The following is a 26,320-nucleotide window of genomic DNA, read 5'->3' on the forward strand; positions in this document are numbered from 1 at the left end:
AAATGATCGGGTAGAAATGATGGGATGGTGTTATTTTATACTTTATTTTTAAAAAATATATATAATACATATTATATAAAATATATTAAAAGAATATATATATTTCCATATAATATATTTAAATTAATAGAATAAATATATAATATTATATTTAAAATATAATTTTTCTTTTTCCCGTTTTTTTTTTGCCCGAACCAAACCCGGGAACCGAACCAAAAAACCCTTTTTTTAAACCAACCGAAAAATCAAAAAAACCAATTTCAAAATTTAGTTTTTTTCGGGTTTTGGGTATTCGGATTCGGTTTTTTTTTCTCACCCCTAGTCGGCTCCACCAAAACGGAGATGTGGGATGGGCAAAAGGGGGGATTTGAAAGAAAATTAATTATTCCCCCCGTCCCCAAAGAGGAAGGGAAAATTGGGGTTTGGGACGAGTTTTTAAGCATTTTGGAAGTAAAGAGAGAGATATATAAAAGTTTTTTTAAATATTGTTAGGGGAAGAGTCTCACCTCATTAGAGAGGAGAGTTTCCAAAAAATTAAAGTTCATACTCTTTGAGACGACGGGAAGGAAAAAACATACTCTTCGGACAAGAGAGTAAAAGATATGTAATAGAAACTAAAGTCACAAGATATATTTATATATTTAACATTATCAAAAATTCACATACTTATTCAATAAATTATGCTATAAATTTTTGTGTTTTAAAATGATGATTTTAAAGTGGGGAAAGAAATTAAACTAATTAATTAATAGGGGATTTGGGGAAAATAATTGATTTTTAATGAATAATAATCAAAAAAAAAAAATTTCCCGATATTTTTAGAATTTTTGAAAAAATGTAAAAATCTGGGAAAGTTGATGCAACTAAAAAATAAAAAAAATGTAAAATAAAGCAATCAATGGACTATGATTCGAAATGTGGAAGCAAATGTAGGTTAATAAAAAAATGAACAGTGGTAAAGTGTAAAATAAAATACTTTTTTCCCCTGTTTTTTTAAAAACGGGGGGAGTAATATATTGTATACTTGGATTATTTTACTTGGAATTCATGATAATAAATTTTTTCATGCTATTTACCTATTTGGTCAAATATACTACTGTAATTTTATATCTGAAAATTATAGTACTATTATATCTTATCAATGTAAAAGACTCCCTCCGTAAAACGAAAATATTTTAAATTTTTTACCATTTTGGAATATCCAAAAAAATAGTCTATTTATAAAACTAGAAAGTTTCTATTTGATATTTTACGTTCTTTTTCCTCATCTCATCTTTACCTATTTTTTCCCCATATCTCTTTAACCTACTTTTTTTCATCTTTAATCAAATTTTTTTATAAACTGGGCTTTTAAAAGGACTGTTTTTTGACGGGGGGAGATGATAAAATTAATACTTAGGTAAAAGTTTTTTCCCAAAAAAATTTTTATAGATAATTTCTTATAAGGGGTCTTTTTTATGAAATTATGATATGAAAATCCAAGAAAATTAAATATGGAAACAAAAGATTTTAAATTACCTTCCAAACAAGTAAAAAAATGCCAAATTTCCCAAAGGATTATTCCAAAAAAGAAAATAAAATAAAACAAAAACAAATTTAAGACATTCCAATTAAAAAAAAAAAAAAAGAAAAAAAGTATTGATATTTACACCCGAAAAAGAAAAGAGAAAATTAAAAACCCGGCAACTGAATTTATCAAGTAAAGAAGCGGGTTTGTCAAAGAAGAACCTCCCTCTGAAACCGCTTGTCGAATTACCTCGAAATTTCTGGGTCTTCCCCCCATCTCTTTCTTCACTGCTATCTGCATCCATGAATTTCTTCACAATCTCAGTTATTTTCCCGCTCCTCAGTATATCTCCGGGCGCCAAATCCTTTTTTGAATCCACTCCGATCTTCCAATCCTCAACCACATGTTTCCGGATTGTTGTTTGATCAAGGATTATCGGAAAGCAGATCATAGGCTTCCCACCGAAAAGACACTCCATAGTCGAGTTCCATCCACCGTGCGTCCAGAATCCCCCGATACTAGGATGACACAACACTCTAAGTTGGTCGCACCACGGCACGACTTTCCCCGCAGCCTCCCGCACCGTTGCTGCAGTCTCTTCGCCTCCCCTCGAGCAACCCACAAGAAGCTCACCCCACTTGCCCGTAATCCATCAGCAATCTCATCCATCTGCTCAGCCGAAACAGACAGGAAGCTCCCCAACGAGACGTACAGAACCGAACTCGGTGGCTGAGAGTTCAACCAATCAAAATAGAGCTGATCGTCATCGCTTTTATTAGTTGAGAGAGCTGTGACCTTTTCGAGATTGAGATAAGGTATAGCAGGGCCAAAAGTGTATATAGGAAATGAGAATTCCTGGTTTAGGGCTTCCATTACTTGGGATTCCAGCTCGTAGATAGAAGAGATTAATAAGTATTGAGCCTTGGTTAAGTTGTGGAAAATTCGACGGACTAGATTGATGAGGCGCTGGTCTTTCAAGTAGGCGATTGATGGAATGTCGATGAGTCGGATCGACTCGATTCCTTCAATGTAACCTATTCGTTCCTCCCCTCTCTAAAAATCGTAATCCAATGTTAACAAAGAGTAGTAATCAATATTAACAATCCAATTTGTGACTGTTCGATTTGCAAGTTTATATTTGGTTCATGAAATTGAATCTCAGCTCAATTTTAGATGATAATTAGTTATAATCATCCCCTTCAACTAAAATAATCAATCAGTTCAATTTCTAGACTACATTTTCATGATCATTTATGTCTAACAAATCAAACAGTCGCTTTAAGTACTAAAAAGGGTGTGCTAACCTGAAACGTCAAAGGGTGATCGCCATTCCGCTCGAGGAGGTCTAAATGGTAAAACAGCGAGAACACGGAAGCAGGCATCGGCCAGAGAGATGCCACCGGAATATTCACCCGGGTTTTCCCGAAGTCAATCGCCCAGAACAAAAACATGTCCGCGATTATGAAATGGATCGGCTCCTCGCGCCGGGCCATGAGCGCTCGAACGGCTCGCCCATCTGAGTCTGTGTGGCGCCGACGAAGCTAGGCATGTCGGCGGCGCGCTCACGCTCCGAGGGGAGCACGTTGGGGATGGTGGCAAAGCGGATACCCGGCGGCTTCTCCTCGGCGCCGATCAAGCGAGCCACTCCTCCGTCAGGACGACGGTGATGAGGAGATCTGGCTTCAAACTCGCCAGCAGTTTGCACAGATTCATCATGGGGTTGACGTGGCCTCTGCCGGGATACGGCACGGCCACCACATGGCATGCTGTAATTGGCTCGCTCCTCGCAGCCGGCGCCATGAGTTTTTTTTTTTTTTTTTTTGCGTGTGTTGAATAGGAAGTTCGGTCGAAATTTAAGTATTTATAGTTGACGCCAACCTTAGTGTTCTTTTTATTTTAGTTTCATTATTTTTTACTGCCAGCTACCAACTCCATTCTAATGTGCATTTCTAACTTGGTTTCTACTCCTTGTAAGCTTTTGTTTTTTGTCTCTTAGTAATTATTCCGATCATTTTCTATGCTTGGGGTTCATTTTCGTAAATCTGAATTACTGTCATTTTTAGTTTAAAGTTAACTTTTTAGTAATCGTTTGTATTCACGGTTAATTGCTTCATGATAATATGGAATTATTTTACTTTTAGTGATGATTGTGTTCAGGGTTAACTGTTTTATGGGAGTTTAAAACAACCCTTATATTTTGAGTTTGTCCTTTCAATTAGGTGAAGGGGAAAACCGAAGATAACCTGGTTGAAATATATTTATTCGACTTGACCAACTATACCAGTATAAGTTTACCTACTTAGATTATATGACTCACTCAAATATAAACAACAATAGCCATTTGACCGTGTCAATATGTAGTAGGTGGCGCTTGGGCAATCCAATTTGATATTTGCCACATTTATATGTATTTTCTTCACTTTTTCATAATGAATGTTTTAGGTTTTTGGTTTATACAAAACTCAATTTTAACATATGGAGGTCAATTTTAAATATAACGATAGCTTTTAGGCCACTTTAGAAAACGGCCTAAAATAATTTTAAAATATCTCAAATTTGAATTTTATAAAATAACCTAAAAACTACTGACTAGTAATGACATCTTTATAAGATGTATTTTTATTGACCATCAGATTGGCAAAATCTCATAGTGATGTCAATTTGATCTTGATATTGTATTAAATTTAATTCTTGTTTAGACCAGAGTCCTATATATATAATCGACAAATTTGGTACAAATAAAAGTTACGAGAACTAAATGGGAGGGGGATAATTTATCCTATATTTATATTTGGTTTGCCATTTATTCAGGAATTTTGCATGATTCATTTTATATCAAATATACTGACCAATATAGGATTGCGAAATGATCCTTTCATTTAATGGAAATCATGACTTATCTCATTAGAAACTAATTTTACAATAAATAGATAAATAGTACTCCTCCGTTTATTAGTAGGAGTCTCATTTGAATTTAGCACGGGTTTTAAGGAAGTGAGAAAAGATAATGGAATATTAGTCTCACTTGTATATATTAGTTTAAAATGAAATGTGAGTGAAATGAGTTAGTGGAATGTGAGACCTTATACCATTTATGGTAAAAGTGAACCGAGACTCTTATTCACGGATGAGGGAGTATAATTTTTATAATAGAATGTGATTGGAATGAGTTAGTGGAAAATGAGGTCTATCTACCATTTACGTATAAGTAAACCAAGATTTCTAATGGCGGACGAACTAAAATGGTAACCGAGACTCCTCGTGACGAAGGAGTACTTCTCTGTCCCATAACTTTTTCAGTTTTTCATTTTGGTAATTTCTTATTAATTTTCCCTATTTATGGTAATAGACATCATATTCCATTAATTAATTTCTCTTACATTATATTACTATAAAACTAATATATAGAAGTAGGACTCACATACCACTAATTTTTTCAACTCAATTTCCTTTAGATTTCTTAAAAGTGGTGCTGAGTTAAAAGTGGGACACGATTAAGGGACGGAGGAAGTACTTAGTATTAGGACTAGGGACAAATACCGAAAAAAATGATATATCACTCGTATCGTATTGAAAAATATCAAAAAATTATCGAATTTTTGGTAGTATATCGTAATTTTCGATACGATACAATACCGTATCGTAAGCATTCGATACAATAACGATATGAATTTCCTTATACGCGATATATCGTTTTATATCGAATATACGATATACGTATATCGATATTTTCGTATACCGAATTATATTGAAAATCAATACATATTGAATTATCGATATATACCGTATATATCGAAATATAGTGAAATTTTGATACGATAGTGAAGTATCGAACTTTGATATCTGAACGGTATATCGAATTTGATGACGATATATCGAAATATCGATACGGTAATGATATTGATATTATCCATATCGAAAGTTCGATATATTGAAACTTTCGATACGATAACGATATGAAATTTTTTCATACCGATATTTTCGATACAATATACGATACAAAGTTTTCGATACGATATATCGTATACAAACTTAGTATTCATCGTTCAAGGAAAATGACTCCTTCATTAGGGGTTGAGATTTAGTTTTATGCGACTTTATTTTATATGTTAAATGCAGAGAATAATTTAAGAGAGAGAATAAAGTAGAGATAAACGTGTTTCCGTTTTTTAGTAATGAGTGGTATTGTTTGGAATAAAGCTGAATAATTAAATATAGTATAATTCAGCTGTGATTGGAGTGAAGCCCAATTATCAAATACTCCATGAATTTGTCTGTGATTGAGATATTATCGGTTCAAAACTTCTGCCCAAAAATATGGTGTCATGCGTGCAGCACTAATATCTTCAAATTTGATGATTAAAAAGTAATTGCAATTTGAATTATAAATTTATATTAACTTTTAATTAATTCCATAATGCTCATCAAACTTAAAATCATAACTTGTCAACATTTCACTTTTCATAATTGTTCCAAGTATCGAATTGGTAGTGAAGTGGTAACGGAAATATTAGACATGAACAAAATGTTCTTTCTTCAAAACGATGGCATGTTATGATGATCAAAATAATATTGTTTCAACAAAGCGTTTTTTTCTTTTTATCAATCCCATCTCCATCCCAATTTTGTTTCATCCTCATTCATACAAGAAGTTGTCGTTGTTTTCCACCATCTACGTATCACACCCTCCACCCCAGATGAATTCACTAGTTCAGGGGTTTGATTCTCACAAACTATCTCAAGTTCACCAATTTTCACAAATAAAACATGTCTAGACGAAAATCAATGGTAAATTCATCAATACTTTCGCATCCACCTCTCTTTATTTGTTGTTATCATTTTATTTGATGAGCCGAGGTATCCAATGAGGTAGCGTTCGATTTCCTAGATAAAACAGTATCAAAATATAATCTATGGACTATGATTGAGTTGAAATTATTTTAATTGGAGGGGTTAACTATGACTAATTATCACATGATTATCCATCTAGAATTGAGTGGTAGGATTCAATCTCATGATCAAACACGATCATATTTAATCTCGAGATACAATATTGCAAATCGAACACCTCCTAAAGGGATTAGATGGTGAATTTGTAGATTTGGGGGATGAGGTTCATTTAAGTCAATTCATTTGGTTTTCATAAGGTAGAACCATTTGGGAGATGTAGGCGGTTGGGCGGGACCGCGGAAGGAGATGGTAGCAAATGGTCGAGGAATGGCGACACAGTGACAAATGAGATTTTGTAAAAGTGAAAAACTCTCTTTGTTGGTAATTAAACTAAAAATATATAATACAACTATTTAATATCGGTGTACAAATAGAATTGAAATCGCTATATAAGTTTCATGGACGGACCTTTTATCACCAATTGATTTTAGGTTTGAACTTATGGATTTCTATCAAAATTTTCTTAGGGGTGCACAACTTTTCGTGGCTTAAACTTCCTCCATTCGATGCAGATGAATGTTAACTCTGTGTGATAGCTTAGACAAATTACAAATGATAAAGGTTATTATGCCACATATAATGATGTATTGTACTAGATTACGAGTACTACAAATTTAAGAAACGAAATAAAACAGGCCCAGATCTGATATACAAAGATGGGGTCCAATTCAATTACCAGCGCAGCCCACAATATGGGCGACACCCGAAAAATAGATCAGACATTTTTTACAGAGAATAAAATAAATCAAAATAAAATAAAAATAAAAATAGAGAAAGTGAAGGAAAACGAAGACGAAAGACCTCTAAACTCTAAAACACCATTGTTACATTAAATTCTCACGCAGAACATACACTGGCATATACATACACGTAGTCTGCCTATCTATCAACCAACATATTCATATTTTCGGAATTGCTTTGATGATTTTCACGTAATCTAGGGCACAAATAGTCCTTTGCTTTGAGTTGAGGTACCTTGTGCATCAAAAGCAAAACCCTAGAGCAGGACCAAAATTCTTAGAGGCCTCACGTTTTACGAGCCCTAGATTGCAATTCGTTCCCTCATAATCGTAATTCAGGTAATATTTTCGCACTCCTAGCTCTGGAACCCTAGAATTATGAACTCTGCTCAACTTCGTTCCAACCCTAGAAAATTTCCGCCCAATTCTTGATTGAATTTGGGGTTTAAATTTGGGGGAATTAACATTTGCGTCTTCCTTTACATGCATTTTGGTTGAAATGCAGCGACGGCATGTGGTATTGAGTTGTGACATAACATACGAGCTCGTCCAACTATTGCCATTCAAGCATTTATCTCTTTAGCGTATTGCATGCTGAATTAGTTGAATTCTGCTTTAACTGCGTGTGTTATGATTTTCCTGGAGCTGCAGTTGCTTGTTTGTGTAACTTTGAGCATGAGGGTTGGATAATACGGTCTGCGAGGTTTGCGTTGGGAATATATTACTAGTTGATGTGTATCTCTTTTGAACACATATGCATATATTTGAGTTAGTGTGACACACAAGAGCCTCAGTATGATTTTGGTTAAATGGTTCTAGTTAACTTTGACTGGCTTTAGTAAAAGTTAGTCACCCAGTAGTGTGCCATATGGCTTGATTATTAGATTATGCAATCAATTATTTTTTTCTCTGTATTCCTTTTATTAACTTGCAATATATTTTAATCTTCTTAGTAGGAGTTCTTTTCCATGATTATAGTAGAGACCATGTGTAGCAGGTGAAGTGGGGAATGCATGGGATGTAGTTCAGCACATGTTCGCATAGTCAATGCCGAAGTTGATTCTATGGGAGGTGTTGTTGAGGGTGGAGTTGGAAATGCTATCAAATCTTCTCCGCATAAAGTAGCAATCGAGAAGGTTCAAGTGGAGCTCAGGTAATGCTACTAAGGTGCTTTTACTTTTATATGGGGTGAAGCATGAGATGCTATTGTCATGTTCTGGTAATAACATATTTTGTCCTACAGGCAAGAATGTGGCGTTCGGGATGAACGAAAAAGAGAATTGGAGTTTCTTGAGAATGTATGATGATTAACTTTATTGTCTTTACAGTATAGTTCTTTGTAGAGTGCTTGATTCTTTTCTGTTGTCAGGGTGGAAATCCCTTAGACTATAATTTTGGGATTGTTGCTTCAGTTAGTGTTCAGTCTACTTCATTACCGACCAACATCCTGACCAGTTTGTGACCAGGTACCCTTTGCCACATGCTTTTATAAGTTATGTAATCTGACTTCCAATTTAGTTTTTCTATGTGCTCAGATTTTTGTTCTGCATTATAGTGAAGCAAAAGGCAGTCTTGCGTTTGCAGCATCACCTCATGGAGACTCTGTTGAGAGTAGTGATAGACCTGGGACAACTCCTTGTGATCCCAATAGTGCTGATAATCTCTTGTTATTTGACGCTGAAAACGAATTTTCTGAAGGTGGTAGGAGTTTGGGCCGTAGGAGTAGTGTTATGCAATCTGAACAATCATTCCAAATGGATGGGGGTCTTAAAACTCAGGAACAAGGGGATTTGGCTATTTTTTCTCTTCCTAGAAAAGCATATAAGAAGGAACAGATCCGGTCCAATCGTGATGGAGCTAAGTCGAGTTCTGCTGATGTAAATCCTCCTCAGGGGCTTCATGGAGCTCCACTACCTTATCTCCATGTCCCCAAGGATGCTGAAGTATTGTCATCTGATGCAGATAATAAAATATAATGTCACGTCTGAATTTAAAACCTACAAGCCCAAGTAATGATATCATCTCTAAGGCTGTAGCAATGGATTGTCAGGATATTGAGTTGGAGTTGAAGTCTTCAAAATCAACAAAGGACCAGGTACAAGGTGTTCCTTGGATGCTGCATCAGATGTTTCTGAGAACCCTTTAAACGGACAACTTAACCAACAATCACTTTTGGTGGTCACAGACACTCGTAAACAAATAGATTCTAATAGGCCTGAAGCAATCCAGACAGCAGAAATAACTTCTGCAGCTATTGAGTGTGTGCCAAGTGCTACTACTATTAAAGTTGAGAATCAATCTAGTTCATGCCAGTATAATGGTTTTGGCAGAAAGATAGGGATGATACCATGACCGACACTCATAATAATGGTGCTTCTCGTGGCCAAAGGTTTTGGTTCAGAGTCATATTGCACGAGACCAGCCTAAGTAATGATGGGAACAATGACAGTGAGATGCGCACTGCAGTGGGAAACCTTGACGCCAATGTGAATCTTAAAAATCGAACTCCACAAGATGGCATCACTGTTACAGAAAGTGACAAGTTTGGAAAAGAAATGAAAGATACTGAAGAAAAAAACAGCCCTGATTTTGTGAACAAGGAGTGCACCTCTGCTTGTCATAGTAAGATGGATAAAGATTCTTTACTCCCCAAAAATGAAGTAGATCAATTTGATTCTGTATTAGAAGACAAGGTAAAAGATCAAGGTACCACTGAGGGCATGGAAGCTCCTTGCACCACTCAATCAGATTCTGGGGCAAAACCCACTGTTCCATTGATTGATAATCCTGGACAGCCCAAAACATCTTCGACTATTCAGCATCAGGAAACTTTTAATCCCTCAAAATCAGATCTCCCTGATGTTGCATTTTCAAATAGGGTTTCGACTGTTCCTATTGAGGCTCAAACTTCTCCAGGGTCCGACTTAAAATTGGCAAGCAGAATCGATGAAGATTCAGTGTTGAAAGAAGCACAAATTATAGAGGTTATCCTACAAGTATTTGTGTTTGATTTGTGTCGTCTATATGTGCCTTAAGAGTTACTTAATTCGTTTGTGGGCAAAAGGTCTAATGCAATTTATAAACAGGCCAAACGGAAGAGAATTGCAGAATTGTCTATTGTAACATCACCAGTGGAGATCTCCCAGAAATCTAAGTGGGATTATGTACTTGAGGAAATGGCGTGGTTGGCTAATGATTTTGCACAGGTTTGGTTTCATTTGTAGCTCTTTATTCTCAGTGTGGATATCTAGCTGCTCTCAAATTTTCTTGAAAATTCATTTTTGTAAACATTCATGTATTGCATCTTCTCATGTAGGAGCGTATTTGGAAACTAGCTGCTGCATCTCAAATATCTTACCGAGTTGCTGTTGCTTCCGGTTGAGAAAACAAGAAAGCCGTTTGGCTTGGATGCAAAGGAGTTGCCCATTCATTGGCTAAAGCCGTCATGGAGTTCTGGCACTCCATAAAGTTGCAAATTCACGTATGAACCTGAACTTTTATTGCTTCATTTCCTCTGATCCCATTTACTGTTTAATGTGGTTCAAACTTATCTACTTCATAATGGATTGGAGCTTGGAACTTGGAACAGCTTCTTGTTTGTCCCTTATTTACCAGAATTTTTGATGATGTATAGCTTCTTATTATTCAATATGATGAGCCATCTTTGATATGATACAATATGATATGATATATGTTAAAGTTGTAAAGCAATCATTGATCCATGTCTTCTACAGTGGTTAAAACAATAGAAATTTGATTCATGTAAACTAGGTGATTATATGGTTTTATCAGTGCATAACTATTTTCCTTAGCTTTTCTTAGTATGTTGTCAGCTTCCTTCCTGAGTATGTTTTCAGGCACAATTTGGTTGTAGTTAAATTCAGCACATTAACTAAGAATCAATGGATTCAAATGAAATATACATGCTGTTTCTTTGTTTTTGTTTAATTTTGTGGTTTGCAGGATACAAGCAAAGAACTGGAGCAGCATCGTCGAAAAACGGGCACTTTCAATCCAGGCTTATGCAGTCAGTTTCTTGAAATGTGATAAACCAGATGTTTCATATAACCAAGCAGAGGTGCCATTAACACCAGATAGAATATCTGAATCTGGAATAGACCTTTCATGGGAGGATAGTTTGACAGAAGTATGGATCATCACACTATATCTTTGTATATTTCATGAGAATTTTCTCTCTCCTCTCTCACCCCGTAGACTCTTGCATACCTATCTCCCAGATAGTTTGTTTAATTCTTTGATATTGCTATCAACTTGCTGTGTTTACTCATCTACTTATTATGTTTCCTCCATTATCATTCAGGAGAACCTTTTCTCATGCAGTACCCCTGGAGCTGTCGAGGCCTACAGAATGACATTTAATTCTCACGTGGCTCAGTTTGAGGTAAAGCTTTTGCTGAAACTGTTTACTATTGAATATATCATTATCTCATATTTTTCTGCTTGCTGCATGGTTTGAAATTTGTTTATTCCTTTAAAGGGAGCAGTTACCACATTCTTTTCAGCTCTCTTCAATGGTTCATTAGTGATCAGGGAATATTACATGAAGAATATCTTATCTCTTTTAGCCTTTAGGTGTTCTGGCTCTTTCTAATATCACTTTCCTGAATTACTCTAATCCTCCTCAGAGAATTGGGAGTTCTGCGCAAGAGGAAGTGGAGACATTGCTGGTGATGCTGCAGCAGGCAAATCTTATTCAATTTCTGTTTTTTCCACTTACCTTTATTATGATTTGACTGGAAGTTTATTTACTACAGACTTGAATCTCATGATAATGGATATGATGAGGATGAGGAGAAACAAACATTTATAGCATGCGATGGCCTTTGAAGGTACCAAATCTTCAAGATATGGCCAAAAGAAGCGTAAACACTTAGTTGAGCATATGGTGCAAGGCCATATGAACTGGGCTCTGATTTGTTACCTATGCAGCCTTCGGAAAATAGATTAGTACTCCACAGTTTGCTATATTGGCAAAACGACCAGGCAGCAATATTAATCGTGTCAATTCCTACGAAACGGATGCGAACTGCTTCCGGAGAGTTATAAGTCCTTTTGGTGCAGGGGCATCTGGATGCATGCAGGTTCCAAATAAAACAGATGCTTCAAGTTGTGATACAAATTCATTTCAGGATGATCAGTACACCTACATGGTGGATTGGCTATTCCAAATAGCTTGGAAGTTGAGTCAGCTGGGGAATTTGATAAGAATTACCATTGACTTGCTGAAGTATCAACAAAACCTAAGAAGAAGAAAAAGCAAAGCATCGGTACACTATAATGCACTGTGTAATATACATAATCTTGTGAACGTCTCAATTATTGAAAACTTTGGAATTTTGGCAGAATGCATCACATGAACAGAGATGGCCTAGTGATTCTAGTTTTCAAAATGAGCAGGTGAATCAATTTTGTCAGTGAATTCAGCTACTTTATTGGGTTGTACGTTCTAACTAGGCATGTTGGTGCACTTGACCTGATGATTAGGTGTTTTGTTCCATTTCTTCTTTAACAAATTACTCCCTCCGTCCTGGAATAGATGTCACACTTGGGAATGACACATGATTTTAGTATATATTGCTAGTGTGTTAAGTGGAGAAGAAAATATATGTAAATATATTGATGTGAGAGGGAAAATTGAGTTATAATGTAGAGAGAGAAACTGTGATTGGATGTATTAATAGTGATTTTTCAAAGTGAAATGTACTCTTTTAGTTGGACAACAAAAAAGTGTGCACTTCACCTTGGAATGGAGGGCTCTCTTAAATCATTGGAAACATGGAGAGGTATATTTTAATGTTATGACCTCAAAATTAGGTAGACTGACTTCTGTTATCTTTATGAAATTATAACATTGTTGGTTTCATTGTTAAGAAGTGCAACTGAGCAGTCATCTATCTATCCTGAAAGGATATATTATGATTATTTCCATCAGAAAGTGTAGGCATCTTTCATTTAAATGCTTTAAATTAAAATTTCTTGCAGAGTGTTTTCTTTCTGGGCTTTTGTTGTATTCTTAGTTTACATTGTCTCTATTTTGTCCACCAGTTTCATAGGGATCTTTACCAAAAGAGGTCTGAGATTAATCATCCAGAGGCAAATGGAAATAATGGTAAATTGTATTACTTTAAAGACATTAAAGTGTTTGTAGATACACACTTCCTATCCTTTATATCCTTTGAAAGGGTTACTGGGTCAACACATTGCAAAGAACCAAGCTTATGCGGCAATCCAAGATAACCTTTTGACATCCCCAAGTGCTCTGTCGTTCCTTCCCAGGGGCTCCCAGAATGAGTAATATGTCCAATCCAAACCAATTCATTAAAATGCTTGGTGGTCGGACTGGGGGCAGAAACCCAAATCTTAAGGTATTTATGCAGATTGCAATCTCCTTTTATCTGCTCCACATTTTATGTCCTGATACAACAGCATGTAGTCAAACTCTTAACTTGAGGCATTTTGATTTCTTTCAGATGCCATCTGGCAGTCAGGTTCAGGAAGTCCGTGGTCACTCTTTGAGGACCAGGTTGGTTTTGGTATATTAATATGCATGTATTAGCACACGGATTATTTTGTGCTGAAGCATGACATGTAACTAAATATATTATTTATTCATGTTAGGCCCTGGTTGTCCTTGCACATGACCTGGGGCCCAACTGGGAGCTTGTAAGTGATGCTTTTAATAGCACTTTACATTTCAAGGTAGGGTTATTTGAAACTTCTCATTTACATCTTTCTTCAAACAACCTTTTGTAGTAAAAATTAATTATCTCCTTGTTTCATATGATTTTGTTTTTACAGTGTATATTCCGCAAAGCTAAAGAATGCAAAGAGCGGCATATATGTTTGATGGATAGAAGTTCTGGTGATGGGGCTGATAGTGCTGATGACTCTGGGTCTTTGCAGCCTTATCCATCTACATTACCTGGCATCCCAAAGGTAAAGTGCCGATTTCTAGATTCCTTGTTTGCTTTGGTAATCTAATTGTGACTACCATGTAGTAATATTTAATCTCAAGTCCTTTTATTGCCAAGCATCTTATTACTTGCAGGTGTGTGATAATCATTTTCTGTTTGCCTGTATGCAGGGAAGTGCCAGACAGTTGTTTCAACGTTTACAGGGGCCGAATGGAAGAAGATACTCTGAAATCTCACTTTGAGAAGATAATTGTGATTGGACAAAAACAACTTTATCTGAAAACTCAGGTATTACCATGAATATGCATTTTCTAGGTCAAAAACAACAGTTGAACATGGGATGCATTTAAGATATTTATTGTGTCCTGTTGAATTTTAGTAAGACCCTGGCTGAGTTTAGCATAATTGGTCAACTCATAATTATCTGTGGTCTTTTCAATGTTATCTATGCTTTTTATGGAATATTTCATGTTATATATGAAAGTTTAATCCCATTAAATTCTTCCAGAACCCTTTGCATTTCATTATTCAATTTCTGGATGAGATTAAACATTCTTCTAAATTAGTCAACTGATTTGCTATGCTATTTTGTTTAATTTCCTTGATCTATCTGTTTTATGATTTTTTAATAGTACAATTTCTTTTAAGAATGATAATCAGGATCCAAAGCAATTTCAGCGCCTCACACTCTCACCATATTGCTCTTTCTCAAGTGTGTCCAAATAATCAAATGGAGGCCCGTTTTAACGTAAGCCATGTAACTAAGTTGTTCTTTTCTTTTCATGTTAAGTTTTTCATGTTTTGCAATTATGCAATTTGTATGCAGAAACTGGATCCCTGTATAAAATTAATTGACTCACTCACATTTCCACAACCTTGTTCTTTGAAGGCCTTCTAGATCTGTGCGATCAGAACTTTCTGGGCCGATGTACTTCCTCTTGGGTATCAAGGGGCACATTCTAGTGGATTGGTTATTCCTAATCAGGCTCCATGACTCAAATGCTTCCTGCATCTGGTGCCACTGCTCCATTGCAGGGAGCCTCAAATATGATTGGCAATAATTTCTCATCTTCACCGGGTCCTCTTAATACATCTACGAGGTAAATATTAAGGACTTGAAATTTTACAGTTGATTTTGTTATTTTCTAAGGCCACATTCTTTGTTTCTGTAGGGATGCTAGATATGGACTTCCCAGGTCTGGATCATTGCCTGCTGAAGAACATCAGAGGATGCATCTCTACAATCAAATGATAACTGGTAGAAACATACCACAATCCAGCATCTCTGCTCCTGGAGCCGTCTCCAGGACCTGATCGTAGTGCTCGTATGCTTTCTAGTGGCAATGGCATGGGTATGATGTCAGGTGCTAACAGAAACATGCCTATAGCAAGGCCTGCAGTGCAAGGAATTCCTTCATCATCTATGGTTAATTCTGGCACTGCAGTTTCCCCGGTTTGTCATCCTGGAAATATGCACACTGGGGTAGGTGCTGGTCAGGGAAGCTCAATTGTCAGACCTAGTGAAGCTTCGAACATCCAGCGGGTAAGCTTTGGACATATTATACACTTACAAACCTTATCTCTTTTTGTCTTTCTTTCTATGCCTTTGATAATGTATGATTCTTTGGTCACTGGCGTTGCAGCCTGGCCAGAGTCAAGATCCACAGAGGCAAATGATGGCGTCTGACCTCCAGACGCTTGGCAACAGTCCAGGAGTGTCTCACGTTGGTGGATTAAGTTCCTCTTTTACTAACTCGACGACTTCACCGCCTGTGCCATCTCACCCTCTTCATCATCAACCACCCCATCCGATATCTCCACAGCAGCCTCAAGTTCTCAGTCCTCACCAGTCACATTTTCAAGGACCAGCAAATCATGCTCCCAACAACCAGCAGCAAGCCTATGCATATCGTTTGGCCAAAGAGAGGCAGCTGCAACATCGTTTTCTGCAGCAACAGCACCAGCAGCTGCCACAACAGTTTGCTTCTCAAATTCTGTGATGTCGCATGTGCAGTCGCAGACTCAACTTCCTGCATCGGCACCTCCAATGCTAAACAGTCCACAAGCACAACCCCAGACAAGTTCTCCAACGGTACCACTTTCTCCATCGACACCCGTTCCTTCGATGAATACAATGCCTCAGCACCAGCAGAAACCTCAAATGCCAACTCAAGGAGTTTCACGAAATGCTCAGTCTGGTGGAAGTGGTTTAAACAATCAGACGGGTAAGCAACGGGCAAGGCAACCACATCAGCCTTCACAAGCTAATAGGCAACATCCTCAGCAGCGACAGCAGTTACAAGCTCAGCAACAAGCTAAGGTCAAGGGAGCTGGTAGAGGGATGCAGCAGAATATCTCAACTGATGTCGTCTTACCAAATGGAGTTTCGACAATTCCTGGGAACCAATGTTTGGAGAAAGCAGAACCTGTCACCAGCTCTATGCAAAGTCAAGGTTTGTCTACTGGTTCGGCACAAATGCTGTGCAACCATCAAGGCAATACATGGCTTCACAATCCAATCAAGCCCTACCCCAGCAAAAGATGTATTCAGGCCAACCAACGCCTCAGCCCGATAATAGCAGTCAAAGTCATGGTCCTTCTGCTTCTCCTTCTGTTTCGTCTGCTCCCCAGCAGTCCAGTTCATCTGTGGCTGTTGCTTGGGCCAAACAACCAAACACCATCTCACCAGACGTTTTTGAATCAAAATCAACCAGCTCTTCAGAGACTTGGTCAACCAATTCGCCAGATTATGCCCAACCCATTAAGTAAACCCCATGGTAGATATTCTAATGTCAATCATCATCCAGCAAGTGGCTCTGCTGGAACGGATGCAATGACAACACCACCTCAGATTTCTAACATCGGTTCAAATGCAGTTCCAGTTGTTTCACAGCCAAGTTCTCATAAGTGGCATGCTTCCGAACCATTAGTGGATTCGAATTCATTAAATTCACCCCAAAGTCTTGGTCTCATACCGTCTAACTCAAGTGATCCTGTGCCGCAAGAAGCCCAAGGGCTTGGCCCGAGACCACCTTCCAGATTGCCCATAGCTAGGCATGACACTAATGCACAAAGGCAACAGCTACAGCAATCACTACAGGCTCCTCTCCGGCACCCCAACCTCAGCAGCACCAACAGCCACTGCAGCCCTACATTCTCAGCAGCAGGCACAGCTTCTCAAGCAGGGAGTGGCAATATGTATGGTAGGTCAAGCGACACTAGATTGGAATGAATGAAGGCCACTCAACACATAGGTGCAACAAATATTGGTCATGACTCGTGCCCATATTGGGTTAACATTTCCTTGCGATAGCAGTGTACAGGTATGATATCTCAGTATCATTCATGCATTTTCCTTGACTATGAGATATTTGTTTCCTTGACTAGACTATATCTGAAACTTAAGTATTCAAATGCAAAGAAAGAAAAGAAAAAAGCTAGTGAGTTTCTCCTTAACTGGGTTTTGCATTTTGTTCAGAGAAGCCCATGGGCACTGAAAGAGCAAGGTAAAGATAACCGCTGATCGATGGTATGACTTCTCAGCAAACTGGAAACATTCTCATTGATCAAAATTCCTGTTAGTGTGCTGTGTAAATTATTTAGACAAATAGGGGTAGATGTACAGTATGTCTCACATCTCCTTTAGGTACTGTCGATTATTTTTAGTGCTAACGCATGTGTAGATCAGTCATGTATAATTGGCCGTAAAACTTAGGAGCTCGTTGTTATTTTGCTTATATGGCCGAAGGCTGTGAAAATTTGTGAACATTAGTCTCTCCTTGTGTATTCACTAAACCGCAATTTGTCCAAAATAGTTCCCACCAGCTAAATTGATTAATCTTATTGCTCATATCACCAGGCATCACATCAGCCGATGAGATGGAATATGTCAATGCACTGCGTGGATATGTCTGACGTTGTTAGGATTACGCCTTAGGATTATGGTGATACGGGGTTATGCTATATTGAGATTGGGATTGGGATTGGGATTCTAGAGTTGATGAACAGGGATTATGCTAAGAAATAGTAGTACTACTCTCTTCGTCCCTAAAAGTAGAATTTTTTTCTTTTTAGTCATCACTAAAAATAGAAACTTCTTTTTTAGGAAATTTCTTCTCCGATAAGGTGAGGCTCAGTTATCCATAACATACTTTCTTCTATCTCTTACTTTTCGATTTTGTATTAAAATAAAGTTTGTTTAAAATGTTTCTATTTTTAGGGGATGAGGGGTATGTGTTTACTTCATTGGTTGACATAAAATTTGTTATTTTGAGCTAAAAAAGGGGAAATTTTGGTAAGCAAAGAGAATTCTGAAAAAAGACCTTTTAAGGTGTGATTTCATACAAGAAAAATATAATTCTGTTTGAAATATTTCGGATTGAATCAATACATCGAAAATCTGTTTACAATCATATTTCATCTTTTGGAAAAGTTAATTTTAGATAGTAGCAAATACACCAAAAATTGGTTTCCTTAATCATACATTCAAAACCCTGTATATATACCAAAATCCTAGAATCCTGAAAACAAATTTATCCTTCTAAATATGCATTTAATTGCTCGAATCTTTAATGTGCAAAAACGCATGGCATTTCTCTACTATCACAAAAGAGACCAAAAAGATGAATGGAAAATATTGTATTCATTGTTCACCAAATGCCAAAAACAGAAAATCAATTACCTTTCTAAGAACTAAATCACAAAGCAGAGGAAAAAAGAAAAACTATATAAGTTGGATTAGAAGTTAAAGCCTCAGCATCCATACTTCCCTAAAGAATACAAACAGAGCAAGAAAACTCCAACTTCCCTAAAGAATACAAACAGAGCAAGAAAACTCCAAACTTCCCAACAATGGCAGCAAGATTGTTAGAGCAATCTTTTGCCCTTTTATGAGCTCCAAACTCGCTCAAGATTGCTTCATATTATTTCCTAAGCAACACAGAGAAACCAGCAATGACTGTCAAGATTCTCGACCCACTTACGCCCGTTTATGAGACCAATGTCCTCCATCTTTCTCTGCCTCAGAAATCATCTCCTTCCCCTTCTTCTCCATCTCCATCTCTGTCTGCAGCATCATCTCAATCTTGATACTCTCCATACCAATAAACCTCTCTATAAAACCCCTAATTTCATTGAGTAAAACTATAAAAACAGAAAATCTACTACATTCCTAACAACTAAGTCACATATCAGAAGAAAGAAACACTCTGTATAAGCTGGAATCAGTAGTTGAAGAAAATCTATTACATTCTACAATACTTCCCAAAGAATACAAACTGCCCAACAATGGCAGCAACCCTCACTACATGTTATATTATTCCCTAAGCAACACAAAGAATCCAGCAATGGCTGTCAACATTCTTGATCCACTTTCGCCCGTTTATTAGCTCCAAACGCCCTTCCATTGTATCCACCATCTTTCTCTGTGCCTCAGCAATCATCTCCATCCTCTTCTTCTCCATCTCCATCCTATACCTCTGCATCTCCTGCATCATCTCAATCTTCTTACTCTCCATCCCCATAAACCTCTCTGTAAAACCCCTAATTTCTGCCGCCAGCTCCATCCCTCTCCCACCACTTCCTCCCGTCTCCGCCTTCACCTCCTCCTCCTCATCCGCAGCATCCTCGTCGCTATCATCACCATCGCCATCGCTAAAACCCCCACCATAATACTCCACTGGCCTCCCCTTCACAAAATTTTCACCACTCTCCCACCCCTAAGCCCTCGACCCACCACGGGCGCTGCCTTTCCACCCCTGACCGCCCCACGCACGATGTTATTAATGCTCTTCGACTTATTCCTAGCGGCAGCAGCCGTGTTCCATTTCTCATCGCTATCATCGGAGACGCCGCTATCCCTCCGGCGCCGCCGTCGTTATGGTAAAAAACAGCCGAATTCGAATACAAACTAGTGAAATTGCCAACACTGTTATTGCTATTGCTACTGATGTGATTGGGGAAGGACTTAGCCATGGTGATTGGGCGCGCATCGAGAGGGATGGGGCCGCGCTCCATCTGATCCATGAGCTCGAAGTATTGCCACGAATTGAGGTAGGGTTTCTGGAGCTCGGAGCGGTAGCGTTTCCGGAGCTTCTCGATTTTGTGGCGGCACTGAGTGGCGGTTTTGGAGGGCTCGTCGAAGCCGCAGCGGGCGGCGACGGTGATGGAGACTTCCTCCCACTGGAAGGCCTTGAGCTGGCCTCTTTGAGGGAGTACCATTTCTCCTGGTAGGCCTGAATTAGGGCTAGGGTTTCCTGGTGCGACCATGGAAGGGGCGGCGAGCGTTTGGGGGAGGGGATTTCGATTCCGGCTGGGGGAGGGCGCGATTGGGGGATGGGGAGGGGGAGAGGGAGGCGGAGAGAGAAGCCGCGGCGGCGGCGGTGGCGGCGGGGAGGCGGAGGGGAGGAGGAGAAGGAAGTCATTGGTGAAGTGGATTTGGTTTGTGAGATGAGTGATTGGTTGATTGGTTGGTGTATTAATAAGTGCGGTGGTGGTTGTGGTGGCGGTGGAGGCGGTTGTGGCGGTGGAGCGGCGGAGGCGGCGGTGGGCTGGAGTTAGATGGGCCTTTTCTTATTTGAATGATTTTCTAAATGGAAATATTTTTTCTATTTGGTTAGTGCATTTTAATTAAAAGAAAATCGCTATAAATTATGCGTTTTAATTTATGTTTTTTTGGTAGAAATTTATAATCTGTCAAGGATGGGAGTAAACAACATTACCACGTAGAAATAATAGGAATGTTAGACTCTATCTCGTCTTAATTAAACTTAAAATCTGATAGATATTTTGCTTTAATAGTACTAAAAACCAATCTCATTTTTGGTTTTTGAGAAAAAAATACCTATCTTTAAGTTTACACTAAACCAAAATCTAAAAGTTTTTCAAATTTTGTGAGTAAAAAAGGCATAACATAGAGAATATTCTTTTAAGTTGAGTTTTGTGTAAATGGTTAGAGTAAAATTATATTTGATGTGACATTTGCACTAAAATGAGTTTGTTTAGTGTAAATTTAAGATGCTCTTATAGGAAAACAAGATTACCATGTAGAAATAATATGGAATCCGTTATAGGAATCTATTCGATCGAATACTAAATATAAGTAAACTCAAAATACTTGCATTCATTAGATCCCATCTAACTGCAGGATTAATACCACGTGTCATCAATAATATAGATTTTTAGCCTAATAATGTAGCTCTGATAATAATTTTGCATTTTAGTCTAATAATGTACATTTTAAATATAATAATATAATTTATCACAAACATTCAATCGACAATCCAAAGGTGTGATTTGTGGGATGTTTTACACTAAGATGCTGTAAGTATCCTTTAACACACCCCATCAATTATATAGGCACTATGGTTTTATTGAATTGTTTTGTTAATATATTTGAACTAAAAAAGGGGTATAAGGATTTATATTAAACATACATAATAAAAGTAAGAAACTTAGTTTAGGGCATCCACAGTGGCTGAAAATTCAGCCGGTCTCGTCTCGGAGACGAGACGCCGGCGAGACCCGCTGTGGCGTCCATCTCGCCGCCTCCCGTCCCTCTCGTCCCGCGTCCGTCTCGCTGAGGCGTGGCGAGACGGTCCTGCAGCTACTGGGCGACGTGGCACGTCGTTGGCGTGACGCCCACTCGCTGGCAACGCGAGTGGGCGTCGAATATCTGATTTTAATTTTAATTTTTTTAAAAAAAAAATGATTTAAATTTTTTTTTTTAAATTAACGGTAATATTACCGTTTTTTTCAACGGTTAATTTTTTTTTTTTTTTTCTTTTTTCTTATTCTATAAAATACACACTACTCTCTTTCATTCTCCATTCCACACACAAACACTACAAACACCACATCTATTCTTCTCTCAATTCACTTGTCTTTCTCTCTCCAATTTCTTTAATAATGTCCAGTGATGGAAACTCCAGCCCGGTGGCTTCGATTTAAACGCGTTTGGCGACCGGGGCATGTACAACTAGCCGGCTCGTTCGTCAACGCCGGGCACCGAAGGCTCGGCTACGCCGGCGCCACCAAGCTCCACATTTCGATCTGGATGCATACTATCGTCCTTCCCTCCCGAGGGCAACGCATGGATTGTCCCAAATTAGGGAGAATTTTCAGAGGAACACATTCGGAATACGTTCCGTCAGCAGCGGTAGAGGCTCCGCCGGCGATACCGAGGACGAAGAGACCCCGGTAGAGGAAGAGGTGGAGGAGGATCTGGGCCGTCATCCATACAGCTCCAAGGATATGTTGGGTCTATACACCTCTTGCTCACCGTCTCGTACGATCCCATCGTCGGAATCAACAAAACAAATTGTGCTTTTGCGAAGGTCACCGAGCTTTACAACACGATTCAAAGCCAGGGGAGCGCCCGCACCGTGAAGATGCTCCCCGGTCATTGGGACCGGGTCGACAAAGATGTCAAAAAGTTTTGCGCGGTCTGGGGTGAAGCGAAGCATTACCAAAGCGAGCCGTGAGCCGACATTCTGCGAGCGGCAATGCGCGTCTTTAAAGAGGACGTCAAAAAGATTTCAAACATATCGATGTTTGGCCTGTCGAAACGAAGATCGGTGGGTCGCGGTGTCCAATCCTCGAGCTCAAACGTACGGCACACGGGGTGGCTACTCGTCTAGTGAGGGCGGCGGATCGTGCAACGCTCACAAGCCGAGGGACACGCCCACTGGCTCTGGGGCCCCTCATCCGGTTCACGACGTCCGGCCGAAAGGGACCAAGGCGCGAAGGCGGCTAGAGGAGAGGGAAGGGGAAGGAAGAGTCGCGACCGAGCTGAGGTGCGGGCGCGGCATGGCTCGAACACTTCCCCGTGGTCCGTATACATGCTCTCCACGATGGCCGACACTTCCAAGATGACGCCACCCAATACGAACATCATGTTCTCTAATGCGGCGATGGCAACGCAACTTGGTCTTCACCAGGTCACCGCCACGGCTTTGGGATGATTCACGTGAGTAGTTTTTTAAGTGTTTTTAATTTCTAGTATTTTAAATTACGGTGTTTTTATTTTTTAGATTTTAATTATGTGTATTTTTATTTTTTAGGATTTTAACTATGTATTTTTTTTATTTTTAGGATTTTAAATTATAATTTTATTTTATTTAATGAAGTGTGTTTTTTATTAATTGGATTTGTTGAAAATAAAATGAAAAATGAAATTGAATGAATAGTTAAGAGATGAGATGTTACAGATTGATTGACGTGGGTCTATCTCTTAGTTAAGAGATAGTGAAGACTAAATGCAAATAGCTTAATAATACAGAGCATAAAGTACGGATTACAAACACACTGGATGCTCTTAGTAATTTCACAATTAATTAAATAAGTTTTTTCCCTTCCAAAAAACTTAGGCAAAGTTAGAAATTTTAAATTTAACTCCCAACATAGAATACATTTTCGACTAAGAACAATTACTACAATTAATTAAAAACTTACCAATCCTATAAAAATAGGCGAATTCATGTTCATATCTAAATTTGGGTCTGAGGAGAAGATGAGAGAACAAGCATTTGGCTCTAAATTTGAGTTTGGATTGAAAAATAGCAGTTGAAGAAGCTAAGAATCGATGTCTACTATCTTCAACATTGCAAAAACTCAAAGTATTGGTAAAAAAGGGTTCTTTTCCTCTCACAATCGATCAAGATTCATCTCAGCCACAGCCGCGCCGCCCTCTGTTTTAGTTCCAACAAACAACCAAATCACCCACCTCGTTCTGGAGCAGAAATCAGCCAACGAAGCTCTGAAACCTTCCAATGGGCTTCCACAATCCCCAATTTTTCACACGATGTCTCCACATACCGAGCTTTGATCCACAAGCTCTGCTCTTTTCGACAATTTCATGTCGTAGACCAGGTGCTCGACGAAATGCCTAAGAGGATTGGTTCTTTACCAGATGAAGACATTTTTATCACGATCGTCCGCGGGCTAGGGCGGGCTAGGATGATCAGGGGAAATGGTTAGAGTTCTTGATATGGTGGCTAAGTTTGGTAAGGCCTCGCCGTCTTTGAAATTATTGAACTCGATTCTTGATGTTTTGGTGAAGGAAGACATTGATATTGCTAGGAGTTTTATAGGAAGAAAATCATGGAAGCTGGTTTGAGAGGTGATGATTACACTTATGGGATTCTGATGAAAGGCTTTTGCTTGACGAATAGGATCGGGACGGGTTTAAGCTGCTGCAGGTGATGAAGAATCACGGTGTCGAGGTTAATGTGGTTGTGTACAATACTTTGCTTCATGCCCTTTGCAAGAATGGGAAAGTTGGAAGAGCTAGGAGTTTGATGAATGAGATGGAGAGGTACAGTGACGTCACGTTTAATATCTTGATATCGGCGTATTGTGGCAGGGAATCTAGTGCAGGCTCTGGTGATGCTGGAGAAGTGTTTTGGCAATGGCTTTGTGCCCGATGTCGTTGCCTTGACTAAGTTGATAGAGATTCTATGCAACGAGGGGCGGATTTCAGAGGCGGTTGAGGTGATGGAGAGGGTGGAGGCGAAGGGAGGGACTCACGACGTTGTTGTGTACAAGACTTTGGCGAAGGGTTTTGTGAAGGCGGGAAATGTTAGAGGAGGGTGTGGATTGATTAGGCAAATGGAGGTGAAGGGATGTTTGCCAATACGGAGACCTACAATGCTCTGATTTTAGGTTTCTGGCGTCTCAGAAGATGGATTCGGGTCTTGATTTGTTTCATGAGATGAAAAGGGCCGGCGTTCGTTGGGACTTTGTCACGTTTGAGACACTGACACACGGGTTCTGCTCAGCTGGGAAGACTCGTGAGGGAGTAGAGATATTCGAGCTTATGCTTGAGGATAGAGGCGGATGTGGTGGAAGAATCGCGTGTTGCAATAGCATCCTATACTCTTTGTACAAGAACAACGACGTTGGTAAAGCGCTTGAGTTTCTTGACTACATGAAAAAATGGTTCCCTCAAGCTGTGGATCGTACTTTACGATCCTGCACCTATGCAAAGAGGGAAACGCAGACGAAGCTAGGAAAGTTCTCGATGAGATGAGAGAGAGGGGCAGGGCTCCAAGTGCTATAGTGTATGCTAGTTTGATTCAGGAACACTGCAAGAAAGGGTGCATGAGGGAGGCAGTTGAGCTCGTAAACGAGATGATAGGGATCGGGTATTTTCCCGTTGCATCAACTTTTAACGCCTTTGATCAGTGGGTTCTGCAAGCAGGGGAAAAGCTGGGATTGCAGTGAGGCTGATGGAGGACTTGAAGACGAGAGGCTGCCTGCTCGATTCGGAGAGCTATGGAGTCGTGGTCGAGGCGTTGTGGCGGAAGGGGACTTGCAACAAGTTTTTGTGATGCTTATGCAGATGATGGAAAGAGGCATTGCTCCAAATCATGATACATGGAATTTGTTGATTAGGGCAGCTATGGAAGGGAAGTCTGAGAATAGATTGTTGGAATTATTGCCAAAAAATTGTAAATTTTGATGGTCTAACCACAAGTTTAACAATCCACTATTTAAAAATATCTCAATTTTCTTATAATTTCTATGAGGATGAGATCGCATGTAGTATATATTTTCATTTTTCTCTAGCACATTTAGCAATACGTCAATTTGAAACATGTATCCTAAATTATCAACATATCACAAATAAAAAATTGGAACATTTCGTCATGATAAAAATAATCCATAGGTTTTTATAGCCAGACTTTTAAAGTTGTTTTATACTACTATAATTTTATCAAAATTTATGATTTTTTGAGCAATTTTATCAAAGTTGTGATTATCTATTTCATGACTATCATATAACTAAAGTGTGAAATGAATATTATTATTATTATTATTAAATATTGTTTTAAGGAAAATCGAATAGTTACCAAAAACTAGATTTCTTATTTTCAAAATTTAAGTTAAGAAATATTCAATTTAAATGTGATGAATCGATCTTCTTCCCTAGAGAAGAATTAACGCCACAACCCTCTTCTCATTCCTAGTATGTTTTTTAATTGCTTTCTATTTCGATTTTGAATTGAGGTGATGGCTTGTTCATCATCTTCTTAATAGTAACTTGAATTACTACTTGTTTGGATTATTAGATCATCAATACTCCATAGATAGATGAATTAGAATCGACATTCATCATCTTCTTGATTATAACTTCAATTACTACTTGTTTGGATTATAATATCATCAATACTCCATAGATTTACTAATTA

General features: G+C 38.5%; 4 pseudogenes; 2 read left to right on the forward strand and 2 right to left on the reverse strand.

Annotated features, from left to right (window-relative positions):
- Positions 1-1,645: 1,645 nt before the first annotated feature.
- On the reverse strand, positions 1,646-3,322 carry LOC125199662 (annotated as a pseudogene).
- A 3,905-nt stretch (positions 3,323-7,227) lies between these two features.
- LOC125199663 lies at positions 7,228-17,271 on the forward strand (annotated as a pseudogene).
- A 2,550-nt stretch (positions 17,272-19,821) lies between these two features.
- Positions 19,822-20,554, reverse strand: LOC125199664 (annotated as a pseudogene).
- A 3,089-nt stretch (positions 20,555-23,643) lies between these two features.
- Positions 23,644-25,599, forward strand: LOC125199660 (annotated as a pseudogene).
- The last annotated feature ends 721 nt before the right edge of the window (positions 25,600-26,320 follow it).

The sequence above is a fragment of the Salvia hispanica genome, unplaced genomic scaffold, assembly GCF_023119035.1.
Source record: "Salvia hispanica cultivar TCC Black 2014 unplaced genomic scaffold, UniMelb_Shisp_WGS_1.0 HiC_scaffold_612, whole genome shotgun sequence".
NCBI classification, from domain to species: domain Eukaryota; kingdom Viridiplantae; phylum Streptophyta; class Magnoliopsida; order Lamiales; family Lamiaceae; genus Salvia; species Salvia hispanica.